This window comes from Hakea prostrata, chromosome 6, assembly GCF_041222555.1.
Source record: "Hakea prostrata isolate BN-2017 chromosome 6, UWA_Hpros_2, whole genome shotgun sequence".
Lineage (NCBI taxonomy): Eukaryota > Viridiplantae > Streptophyta > Magnoliopsida > Proteales > Proteaceae > Hakea > Hakea prostrata.
Window position 1 is genome coordinate 10653920 of NC_142605.1, and position 13318 is coordinate 10667237.

The following is a 13318-nucleotide window of genomic DNA, read 5'->3' on the forward strand; positions in this document are numbered from 1 at the left end:
CCCATGGATATTGATGATGGTGTTTCCTTATGGAAACCTTAATTGATTTGGTGTTGAACTACTCACTAGTGAAGAAGAACTTGGTTGATGGACCTAAAGCTTAGTTGGACCTGGTTTGAAGACATCCCTCCATACTAGGTAATTAGTATGATGTATTGAAAGAAACCCATCCCAAAATATTGAAGTTAGGCCCATTAAATCCCTATTTTTGAACAAGCTGTCCAAGCAGTGGCATTTTGGTAATTTTCTGTTTTGAAGGTTTTTAAAAGCTTTATTTCTTTTAATTTCGTGGTAAACATTCCCACTAGGTTTCTAACTCTCTATGAAACGTGGAAAGGACCTTAGATCTTCCTTTTTGGCAACCAATCAATCAGTAGGGTCAATTTGGTCAGTTTGGTGAAATCCTAGTAATTCTTGGACTCTTTGTGCTATTTAAAAGGGGGAACTCCATGTTTTCCAATCACAATCTGTTATAAACCTTTGGAGAACGTGGGAAGAGCCCTAGATCCTCTCCTTCAAAGCCAAGGAAGACCCTCAAGCATCTGTTCAGATTTCTTCATCGGTTTCTCTTCTAAAAGGTTAGTATTCAATTCGTTTCTTCTTTAATTCATTCTTTCTTCTTTACTTCTGATATTATGATTATGAGAAGGGTATTACACTGCTGTAGATGACCTCTTCTCTAATTTGATATTACACTGCTGTATGGCAATTCACTCTATGTTCTTGAAGCCATATGGCGATGATTCTTGAATTTGATTCCACCAACAATCTTGATGATACTTTCCCTGAATTTTCTGCCTATCTTTATGATTGTGGGGAAGGTCTCATACTATTACCATGACCTTCCCTTGTGTCCTCATGATTGAGGAGTTGATCCTTGTTTTTCCTTGGACCATTGGAAACCAAAAGGGAGAGATTTTGAGGGGAAATTCTTGGGTAACTCTCATGAGAGGGTAACCAATTGGCAACCCTTCTATTTTTATTAATTCATTGGATCCTCCCCAAGACTTTCTTTATTATGATTTCTTTATCTCTTTCCCTAGGGTGAATCTTGATTTCCCCTAGCCTTTCCATGAGAGCCATCAGTTTGTTCTGAATCTGCGCACCGAAGAGGGGTGAATTAGTTGAAATACCTAATGAACTCCTGTGCTCAATCCGATTATATTTTCCGAAACTAGACTTCTTAATGGACTTCCAGGAGAAAACCCCACTCAATTTGATCTCATATAACCTTCCAAATCCTTGTCCGAAGTTGCTGAACTATGTCTGACAAATCCTGCTTGCGCATCAAATAAGATGAGCTTAGTTGGTAGACCTAATGAACTCCCATTCTTGATCTGAAAGTATCTCTGGAAACTATACTTCTTGATTGACTCGTAAAAGAAAACCTCACTCAATTTGACCCTGTATAGCCCTCTGAATCCCTATTTGAACCTTGCTGTCCTGATTGGTCGATTCATTGGTCGATTGGACCAACAGACCAATCAATCGACCAATGGTGTCTGAATTTACCAATTTGGTCATGTCTCTTCTATTTAAGTCTAATCTCGGGAATACTCCACCTCCTATGCCTCCTAAGCCTCTGGAACGAGTTAGAACCCTAATCTAACCCATTCATTTGCATTCTTTGGTGATCTCTTACAAAGACTTGAAGAATTCTTCATCTTTCTACGGCAAAGGTATGATTTCACTCACTCTCTCTTCTATCTCTGATTTTCTTTCTTTAATTCTGTTCTTCGTTGAGATCAGGAAGAAGATGATGCACTCTTGCAACCATCTATTCCATGATCTCATCATGTTCTTTAAGATCCATGATCATCATCATGATCTTAACCCCAGCCAGTGGAATCTTTGAAAACCCTAAGCCTAATCCTTTGAAACCCTAACCTGGGTGATTATCTGGAGAACCTTTTGGTAACCTCCCATGTGAGGGAAACCTCATGGGCAATGTTTCTATTAACCTAAACCAGAATTTCTATGATTTCTTGTTATTTCTTGATAACAATCATTCCCTCTCTTTCCGTGATCATAACCTTTTCATGAGAGCCATAAAGGTTGAAACCCTAGTTTCTTGGGTCAAATCAAAAACCCATATTTTGACCATGACTTGATGATTTTATCTTCCCATATGATCCTACTACATCCTAGGAAGTTCCCCTTCAAATTTCGGATCAATCCGACTTTAAACGAAGAAGTTATGGCCAAAACAGTTTTCACTATCCCGTACTGACTCGATTGGTCGACTGATTGGTCGACTGGGTCAGTAGACCAATCAATCGACCAATGAAGACAGTAGCTTCAATTTTTGCTCAATTTGATTCGTTTGCTCTCCGATCTTTTAGGCATCCTTCCTAATGTTATATCTATGATTGTTAGGGGTTTATTTGCTAAGTTTGGAGCCTCTCTCTTTGATCTTTGGATTATCTTTGGCGATAATCAAGGTAAGGACAGTTAATTCCTTAACTACATAGATTGCTTGTTCTCTGGTTTCTACTTTGTGGAACTATGAGATTACTTACTGTTATTATAATTTAATTCTGATCTCCTACTGTGGGAACAGTAGCACTTGTTTATATTGTCTTTTTATTATTCATGATATATGAGTTATTGATTATTGCCTAATCTGATTTCTGCTTTTACATTCTCTTGTATATGATGAACTGCTAGTTGTGTATGTCATGACTATTCTGAGAATGTGTTTGCTTAAGTTTGGTTTGGGATTGGGAAGTGTCCTTTTGACACTTCTGTCCTTGGACATCGGAGGGAATAGTATGGGATGTTCTCCGAAGATGCCCATCGACGCTTTCCCGAATCAATGGTTGTCATACCTAGGGATGTCTAGTAGTGTTTGGCTAGGATACACCCGTGTTATATCAAACCCGATTCGGAAGGGTATTGAGACCGAACGACCCGTGGTAGCAATGGGGATTCACAGGCGCTCAAGACCGGTGAAATGATCCGTGAGAGGACGGGAATCACATTGTGGGGGCCATTTATTGGAGGGTTGCATATGGTTAGACTTGGGCTCATGGGCGCTCAAGACCGGTGAAATGATCCGTGAGGGGACATGAGAGCTTCTCGTTTACCATATGTGGATAACCAATAGGGTTGATGAGTCCGGTGAGTAATATCCGTGACTCTAGTGGAAAGGATACCGGAAAGGATCGCCCGGGGCGAGGAATGGAAGTATCTAGACCTGAGTTGATGTAACTGAGTAGATGACTTGCATTGGGCTAGGCTTTTCCTTGACATGCGCCAGTACTTATGCCAAATGGTTGTGAGAGAGTGTGTTGACTTAACCCCCTGCCATGGTTTGTCCTGAGGGATGAAGGACCCATTACCAACCGGCTGCTCAAGACCGGTGAAATGATCCGTGAGAGAACCCAAGATATCTTATATGGTTGAGGGTGTGAGTGGACCTTCCCAAAGAAGTACGGTGCTATGACTTAAAGCATGTCTGCCATAGAGACCAGCATACATAGAGTTTAGATGCATACATACATTACTTGTTTCATATTGCATTGCATCTTGTTATGGTTTGCTTCCATGTTATTTATGTTGTTATGGATTAACTTGCCTTCTTGAGTTTCTTTCGAAATTCATTCCCTTTTTTGTACAATGTTGTTAGACTTCTCTACAGGTTTGGATTTCTTTGACGGTACGTATGAGGAAGCACAAGGTGAAGAAGATGAAGACTGAAGAACAAGAAGAGCTGACTGAAGATGTGGATTAGATTTCTTGTGTTTCTTCTAGACTTATCTTTTACTTTACTTGTATTAGCTTAGAGCTTTATTTAGATTTCGATCTACCTTCCGCATGTGTTTGTAGGGTATAATTCCGCTATACTCTACAGTTGTCTTTTGATTTTGGTATCTTGTTATTCCGCACTCTGATTGTCACATCCTCCCAGCCGGTACCCTAACTGGCATACCCGAGAGTGTGATCCACAGCCCGAAGATCAGATATCGAGTAATCAACCTCCCACATAAACAATAACATAATCATGAACAATAATAATCGATGTGCGAAAGATTAACCATAGATCCAAATAAGGAAAGAATGAATCATATATAAATCAGAGTACTAAATATAATCAGAGTGTCTAAATAAAATAAGTAAAGTGAGGCGAAATCCCACTCTACAACCAGCGGAAATGTAGTTCTAAAAGAGAAGAAACAGGATAGAATCTAATCCCAATAGTAGGTACAATAGGTAACTAAATTGTTCTCAATCTTATAGACAATATCCCTATAAGTATAAATCTCATAAATGGCACAAGGGCGCTTCCACTCTATGGTCGGACTAAGCATCGTACGGAGCATAACCACTCGCGGGATCTTCAGTGTAATTGTCGTAACCACAATCACTTTCCTGGAGATATGCCTCTTCTCCTTGCGCTTCTTCATACGAGTAGTCATGATACTCAGAACCTGTAGAATAGTCTAACAAACATTGTACAAAAAGGAATGAGTTTCAAAGAAACTCAGTAAGGCAATTAAATCCATAATAACATAAATGGCAGGATTACAAAACAAACATAAATGCAATATGGTATGAGACAAACAATGAATGTATGAATCTAACTCTATGTATGATGGTTTCTAATGGCAGACATGCTTTAAGTCATAGCACCGTACTTCTTTAGGAAAGTCTCATTCACTCATCATCAGTTGGTAATGGGTCCTTCATCCCTCAGGACATTCCATGGCTGGGGTATAGGTCACCACTCTCTCACATCACCATTGGTCTAAGTACCGGCGCATGTCAGGGTTAAAGCCTAGCCAAATGCAAGTCTTCTACTTAGTTATATCAAGTCAAATCCAAATACGTCCATTCCTCGCCCCTGGTAATCCTTTCCGATATCCTTCACACTAGAGTCCTCATAGTCCCTGACTACGGACTCATCAACCCTATTGGTCATCCACATATGGTAAACGGGAAGCTCTCACGTCCTCTCACGGGTTGGTTACCGGTCTTGAGCGCCCGTGAGCCCAAGTCTATCCATATGCAACCCTACCGATAAATGGCCCCCACAATGTGATTCATGTCCTCTCACGGGTTGGTTACCGGTCTTGAGCGCCCATGAATCCCCATTGCTACCACGGGTCGTTCGGTCTCAATACCCCTCCGATTAGGGTCTGACATAACGGGACATCCTAGCCAAACACTACTAGACAGTCCTAAATATGTCATCCAACAGTTTAGGAAGGTGTCCAAAGGGCATCTCCGGAAACATCCCATAATATTCCCGTAGTAGTCCTAGGACAGAAGTGTCAAAAGGACACCTCTCCTTCCAAACCATACTTAAGCATACACAAGCATCAATTCATAACATCACATATATGGTAACTTTATATATGGAAAGAAATCAATAATTACAATCAACTTGTATATAACTGGTAAGTAAATCATACATGAGTCAATTTAATATAAACAAGTAATGCTACTGATATCAAGACAGTACCACAGTAGTATAACATTATAAGAATCTAATTAAAGAAATAAATTAACAAGATTCAAATATAGAAACTAAGATATGCAATTTATGTTGTTAAGGAAGTAACCATCCTTACCTTTTATAACTTGCAAAGGAATCCTAAGAAATCAAGTAAGATCTTGACAAACTTGAGAAGAAAGTCCTAAACAAGTGTAAACAACATATTAGGAAAGATCCCTAACAGAAAAGATATCAAAACATCCAAAACAGACCAAATCTGGAGTTGCTGTACTCATTGGTCGATTGGATTGGTCTCTGTCCCGATCGACCAATCAGTCGACCAATGGAGACAAATGGCCTACAAAATCAGAGTTTTAAGAATAAAGAACCGAATTTGGTGGTTCAAAAGGGTACTAAACAAGGGGTAAACTACATTGGTAGTATCCTAACATATAGAGGACCTCAAAACACTAATAGAATCAAGTTTTCAAGTTACAAATTAGGAAACAAAAAGTTACCATAATTAGATCAATCATGGTTCTTGAAGAATTCAAGATAGAAATCATAGACAAGAACAATAGGAGAATGAATCATTGATTCTGATAAAGATATCATGGAAGGCATACTTAGATCTTCAAGAAAATAAACCTAAGAGCATAAATCTAAATAAGGAAACAAAACCTACCATAGATGTAACTGTCATGATTCTTGAAGAAAGCATGGTATGGTAGAAGAGAAACAACTAGAGATTGATAGATCATGGATCATGTAAAGAAAACACAGCGATTGACTACTTACATGATCAATATAGTAGATCTAAGAAGATCAGAATTTAAATCAAAAGATGAACAAAGACAAGATCATGATTTGATCATGATTCCTTCAAAAGCTTGCAATGATCATGGTTAAGATCATCGCATTAGCCATTAATCCTTAGGAAGATCATGAGAGACAAGTTCGGAGATGTTTGCAACGAGAGAATGCAGCATCTCCTCTACCGTCTCAACTCAAAAAGGAAAGAAAACAAGGATAAAGAAGAAGAAGAGAGTGTAAACATACCTTTTTGTGTAAGAACAAGAGTTTTGACGAAGATCCGTCAAGATAAACACCAAGGACGCAAGGGAGATGACTTGCAGAGGTCTTTGGTTTGTTCCAAAGAGTTTGGAGGCAGAAAATACGAAGTAGACTCGAGATTGGACTTAAATAGAGCAAGCAAGACCTAATTACCAAAGACAAAACCCATTGGTCGAGTGGATTGGTCGACTGGTTCAGTCGACCAATCAGTTCAGCAACTTCTAAACAGGGAATTGAAGGCCCAGATCAAATCCAACCCTAAAAGGGTTTTGCACACATACCAAGTGACTTACCTAATAGGTAGAAATGCCTTCAAACCATGATATAGAGCACTCCAAGTCCATCAACTAATCCGATCTTCATCAAGATTCAGTTTCCATAAATAGAACCTCATCATCAACACTCATGGATTCAAAGCCAGACATCAAGTCCTCCACTGGGATGGCCCAAAGCTGACTTCTTACTTTACTTCGGGTCACTGGACCTACAAATAACAAAGTTTCCGGGTCAAGGTTAGGGCTGGGTTTCACATTGATATTCTATAGTGATCCTTCTGAGATCCTTTCTTGACTTTTATTATAAATTACTTGGACATTATGATTTGTTCTTGCTTTCGATTGTGTTATTGTGCGAAATGGATATGATCGTTCCTAAACTTGATCTTTTGGGCTGTGGATCACACTCTCGGGTATGCCAGTTAGGGTACAGACTGGGAGGATGTGACAGAACGTCTGAGCGTCATTGATGAAGTCTATGTTTATGAAGACGTTCTTTATAAGATAGAATAGACTCTAGTTAAGTTGTTATATCTTCCTTTCCTATCTTAGAAACAAATGTAATCTTTCTTTTGATTTGTGATCTACTTTCCGCTGGTTGTAGAGTGGGATTCCGCCTCACTTTACTTATTGATTTAGACATTTTGGGTGTCTTTCATACTCTGATGATATATGATTTATTCTTTCCTTATTTGGATCTTTTGTTTATCTTTTGCACATTGATTATTTATGTTCATGATTATGTTATTGTCTATGTGGGAGGTTGATTACCTCGATACTTGATCTTCGGGGCTGTGGATCACACACTCGGGTATGCCAGGTAGGGTACCAGCTGGGTGGATGTGACACTGACACCCTTATAATCCATTACATTTGTCATTTCTTTTATAAATAAATAAACGTATCAATACATATTCTATCGACAATGACCAATATGGATTTATATCGACCCAATCATGTCATATTGAAAGTTATATCTTTTAAACCCTAATCGATCTAATATGATAATCAAAATTCCCCTCCAATGCGTGCAAGGACACAGTAAGCATGATCCAACAATTATAATGATCAAACCCTGAGGGGTGGCTCAGTTGGCAAAAGACCAACGCTTCCACATAGGAGGTCAGAGTTCAATTCCCTTGGGGCCGGGAGCGAAGCCCCGCCTATATTAATTATATAAAAAGCGCCTTGAGGATGTAGTTGTGGTGCGCGCAAGCTGGACCGGATGAACCTTAAATCCAAAAAAAAACAATTATAATGATCATTGCCGTGCAGTTTAAGTTTTGATTTGACTGCATTGAAATTACTGAATGACAATATGGTTGGTCCACACTCGATATCAATGTAAGATTATGAAAATCACAAGCTTCAAGAATTACTGTTAATGGAAACAATGTAGTTTAACTTTGTAAATTTGAAATTAAAAAATAAAAAAGTTATAATTGTAACTAAAATCCTTTTTTTTATTGGAACCATCGGATCAAAATTATTTTACATGACATAATCTAACAGTTGAATGAATTAAGGGTACTTTGGTTGTAAAAATGATAATTTGCCATTTATTTTGGGTAGAGAATGACTTGAGTCAAACCTTGGGGTCTAAATGAAAATTATCCTTCCTATTTTCACTTGGGAGGGGATGATTTAGAACAATTTTGCACTTGCAGATTAGACTTTGATCGAAGAGTTCTACGGTATCCACAAGCATAGAAAGCCACAACACACACAGGTAACCCTAAGAAAATGCCTGTGATCAACAAACAACGGATGACAAGACACCACAAAATGAAATGGATCATGCATCACCCAATCAAAGTCCTAGAACCCAAAAACTCTGCATTATTTCCGAAGCTAGAGCAAAAGAGACCAATATAGCTTGCACAAAGTTGATAAACGGTGATTTTTTTGAATAAAGGATCATACTTTTATTAGAAAATAGAACTAAAGATCAAAATACGTACACATAGGAACCATAACACTTATCCTTGCAAAAGCAGTTGCCCACATACACCCAAACTCATAGGTTTCAAACGAATTAACAAAAGCAAGTAAAATTGAAAGCATCCATGCATGTACCTAAAATTTGAATCTTGGAAGCGCTAGAAAATCCCATCACAGCTCCTTCTTGACATGTTCAAGCCATTCCCTTATAAAGGAAGATGTCTAATCCTTTGCTGCTAATTTCGCAAGAAAGTCAACGATTGGATTAGCCTCCTTGTAAGAGTGGGTAATCCTCCAATCACTGTACTCTACATAAGCTCTCAGCCCATACCATAGCTACAATGCACACCAAGGAATTCAGAAATCTTTCATTGCCAACACCATTGACAAAGAATCAACTTCTATCCATGGCTTCTCAATGCCAGGGGAACGAGCAGCAGCCAACCCTTTCATCAAGCCCATAATTTTAGCCTCAAAGCTTGTTTTGACACCCAAATACAAACGAGAAGAGGATAACACCATGGCACTAGTGTCCCGAATCAGCCCCCCTGACCCCGCCAACAAAAAAAAAAAAAAAAAAAAAAACAGCTGCATGCCCTGGAAATCCTAAGGCCAAACCATCTATGTGAAGCTTAAACCAGCCCACTTCACATCATTTCCAAACCACTTCTTTTGTCGTTGCTTTGGCTTCACCTTCAAACTACCCTCGACGTCACATGCAGGCAAGGTACAAAATTTCACTATAACTTTGTGAAACCCCAAATTTTCAACAAAATTTCCCCAAATTTTGGGAATGTTTTGGTGGAATTTTGGGATCATCTTAGGTTGGTTTTTGGATTTCAGCTTAATTTTGGGCCAATAAACACACTGGGAATGTTATTTTTGCCTAAAACATAACTAAAGAGGTGTTCTTGATTGGTACATGCTTGGCTGTATGCGAGCGACACTAGTAAGTTTGGAACATGAATTTTGACCGATGTACATAAGAATATTATGCAATGCAACACTAAGATTTTCACTAAAATGCAACAACACATACAACAAGTAGAATTCAATATACAAGTATGTGTCAGTTTGGATCCATACCCTGGGTCATGGAGGAGTATTCTAAATATTGGACATAAGTATACCAGAACATGGTATGGATAAAGTTATATACATCACTAGCATAACTAGTTATGCTGGCCCTAATGGATATCCAAAGATGAGAGACAGATGATGCACCTAATCCATCTCCATACTCATGTAGATATACTACTACAATCAGCAAATGAACCACTATATACTCCACCATATCCATATCCATAGCTTATGCCTTGTATGGTACAACCCCTTTGAATTTTCACAATTTCACCAGAATTTTCAAGATTTCAGCAAAATTTGAGAGATCTCATTGAAATATCGGTGAAATTAGTGATTGGGCCAAATTACCTTGAGACTTTTGGCTTTCGACCCATGTTTCGTGTCGCTAGGTAGCGAGTGAAATTTTGCCTAGTTTCGACGATGATTCGCTCATATTTCCTACCATGCCTCCAAGTCAGAACTCCCTTAACCCCCCCCCCCCTTTCTTCCATACTCTTCAACTAAAGCTTCAACAAAATCAATCTAAACACCCAATCCTCCCCTCGACCAACTCCATCATGCTTCCTGTTGTTTCTTTCCATCTAAGTGCAGAATGGAATCAAAACAAAACCCTCTAACCTCACATTCACTAAAGAGGTGATTGTGGCCTTACCATGCCACTAAGTCCACACCGCTTCTAGAATTTGTCGCGGCTCCCATCTAAAAGTAAGAAGGTCACTGAATTTTCACTAGAGCAGCCCAATAAAAGCCCACCCACAAGTAAATGGTCTATACTCTCCACCTTCAAACCATATAATACACACTTTGATGCCAAGGCAGTACCACATCCTTGCACCACTGAATCTGTAGGGAGTTGTCCCATCAACATTCTCCACCCAAACACACTCTCACAAGGCTGCAAGTTCACACCCCAAATAACCCTTTGCTACTCCACCTTAGTACTACCTTCTAATGCAATTCCAAGCTGACTTGAGGGAGAAAATACCATTAGCGCGCCCCACGCACGGCCGGGCCATCAGCAGATATGTGGAGGAGTAGCTGCCCCCCGTCTAGACTGAATACTCAAAGCATTGAACGCCCCACTTCAGGGGTTAGGCGGGGATTGAATATGCAATGTCTATTTTTTTTGCCCTTCATTAAAATGAAAAAGTCAAAAATGACACTACCCTCATTTACAAAAACCATAATGAATACAAATTATACCCTTAAATTCTTGTCATTTTGGAATTTTTTTTCTTCCACAATCGACTTTGGATTTGAAAGAGTACTAGAACATCTTTGTCTCCTCTCAAGGCATCAACTTCTCTAAATCCACTAACCTTCCCAAACTTGAATGAGGCGCTGAAGAAAGCAAAGAAAGAGTTAGATGCTATCCAATAGGAGATTGCTTTACAAGGTATGTCTGATAGTTTCTTTGCTAAGGAGGCAAATACTAAAACAACCTTCCTCAAGGTTCGACATGAAAATTATGGAGACCGAAAGCCCACACTCGCTGGATGAAGGAAGGGGATCTAAATTCCAAGTACTTTCATTTTTCTGTGAAATTAAAGAGGGCCAAGGCCAAGATTCATGTGCTAAAAGAGGATGGAACCAAAGTGATAGGTTGGTTGCACTTAGCAAATTATACTTCTTTCTATGAAAAGTTCCATAAGCAAGATGTGAATCTTTTCATAAATTATTGGATATTCCCAGGTTATTGACGAATAAGGTATGTTGTTCTCTAGTATAGCCTTCCATCAGAGGAGGAACTAAAGAGGGATGTAAAGGATCTTGACTCAGCAAGTTCGTCTGGTCCAGATGGTTTTTCTGGCTTCTTTTCTTGGCATGTTTGGGGAATTATAAGGAAGGATCTGCATATGGCTGTCATATATTTTTTTTGCTTCAGCAAACATCACAAAGGGCATAAATTATAGCTTCATCACCATGATACCTAGGTAGTGAGGGGGCGAAATCCTTGGATAAGTTCCTTTTGATTTGTGACAAACTTCTTGTGTAAGGTACTACCAAAAAGTCTAGCTTCCCATCTTTATGAGTTCCTCCCAAAATTAATTTCTATAGAGCAAGGGGAATTCAAAAAGGAAAAGTGATTTTTGAAAATATCTGCATTGCTTCTGTGTTAACACGGTCGCCAAATAATTCAACTAGAGGTGGTGGTGTGGGCTTGAAAATTGATACTCGAAAAGACTATGATACCCTTTTTTAGGACTTTCTGTTTGCAGTGTTGGAAAAATTTGGATTCTCTAAAAATGGAGGAATTGGATAAGAGATATTCGTCAGTGTTAGGAGATATACTTCATTTAATGCCCATGTTCATTGGTTGTAGAGTTGCTCATATTGATAGGGAGATTAACAGTTGTGCTGACTCTCTAGCTAGGAGGGCCCTATCTTTGACGGGAGAGATAGTTTGGCCCATTTCCGATCCTTGGATTCAGGCTATTGTTGCCTTGGACTCCTCGGTTGTATCTCGCTTAGTTGCTTAATGAAGACTTTTCTACCAAAAAAAAAAGATAAGAGATATTCTTGGAACTACTATTATTGAATAGTGGCTCTGTGGGTTTTTTTAGAGGGGAAAGAGGGCTGCAAAAAGGAAACCCTATTTCTCCCATGCTCTTCATATTGGCAAAAGGGGTCCTGTGTCAAAATTTAAAGGACATGGTAGGGAGGAACAGATGAAGGTGCTGCCCAAGTCCCAGGGCTGTTGTAGTTCCGTCTTTTTTGTTATTTGCGGCTGATATTTTCATTTTTTGTAATGCTACATTTAAATATGCAAAAAGGTTGAAGTCCTTTCAGGGCAAATATTAAAAATTTGCTAGGCAGCAGATTAATCTAGAAAAGAGCAAGTTATTCTTTGGTCGCATGAATCCAGTTGGAGAAAATTAAAGTACTACAGATTCAGGCTACCTCTACACCTACAAAATGCTTGGGTATCGATCTTTTCCATGGTAGAGTGATGAAGGACAGACTTTGGCCAGTATTAGATCTTGTTAAAGCACGTTTACAGGGATGGATGGGGAAGTTGCTCTCCCAGGCAGCAAGAGTGGAATTAAACTTTGTCATTTCGAATATGCTGATTCACAACTTTTCAGAACTTTTCAGTATACTGGTGAACCTTACTTGTCTCTCTCAGTTGGCCTGAAAGATCAAGCATAAGCCTTCATTGATGAGTATTTTCTTGCGAGCCAAGTTTGTCAATACTGATGGATCTCTTAAAACGTGCAATGTGCGATCCTCCATTCACCTGGCATCAAGAAAGCTTAGCAAATGATTGGTGGTCAAGAGTAGTGGACAATAGGTAATGATGTATCTATCAATTTTTGGCATGATAGATAGATTGACCCTTTCCCATTGCTGATTGTACATAGTTGGAAGTGGAATTTCTCCAAAACTTTACTCTTAAGGTTTCTGATTTTATCAAAGATGGTGAGTGGTTACTTCCTCTGCTTTTTTTAAAACACAACGAGGTTCATCTTGGATGAAGTGCAGTTGATTGAGCTCAAAGCTGCAACCC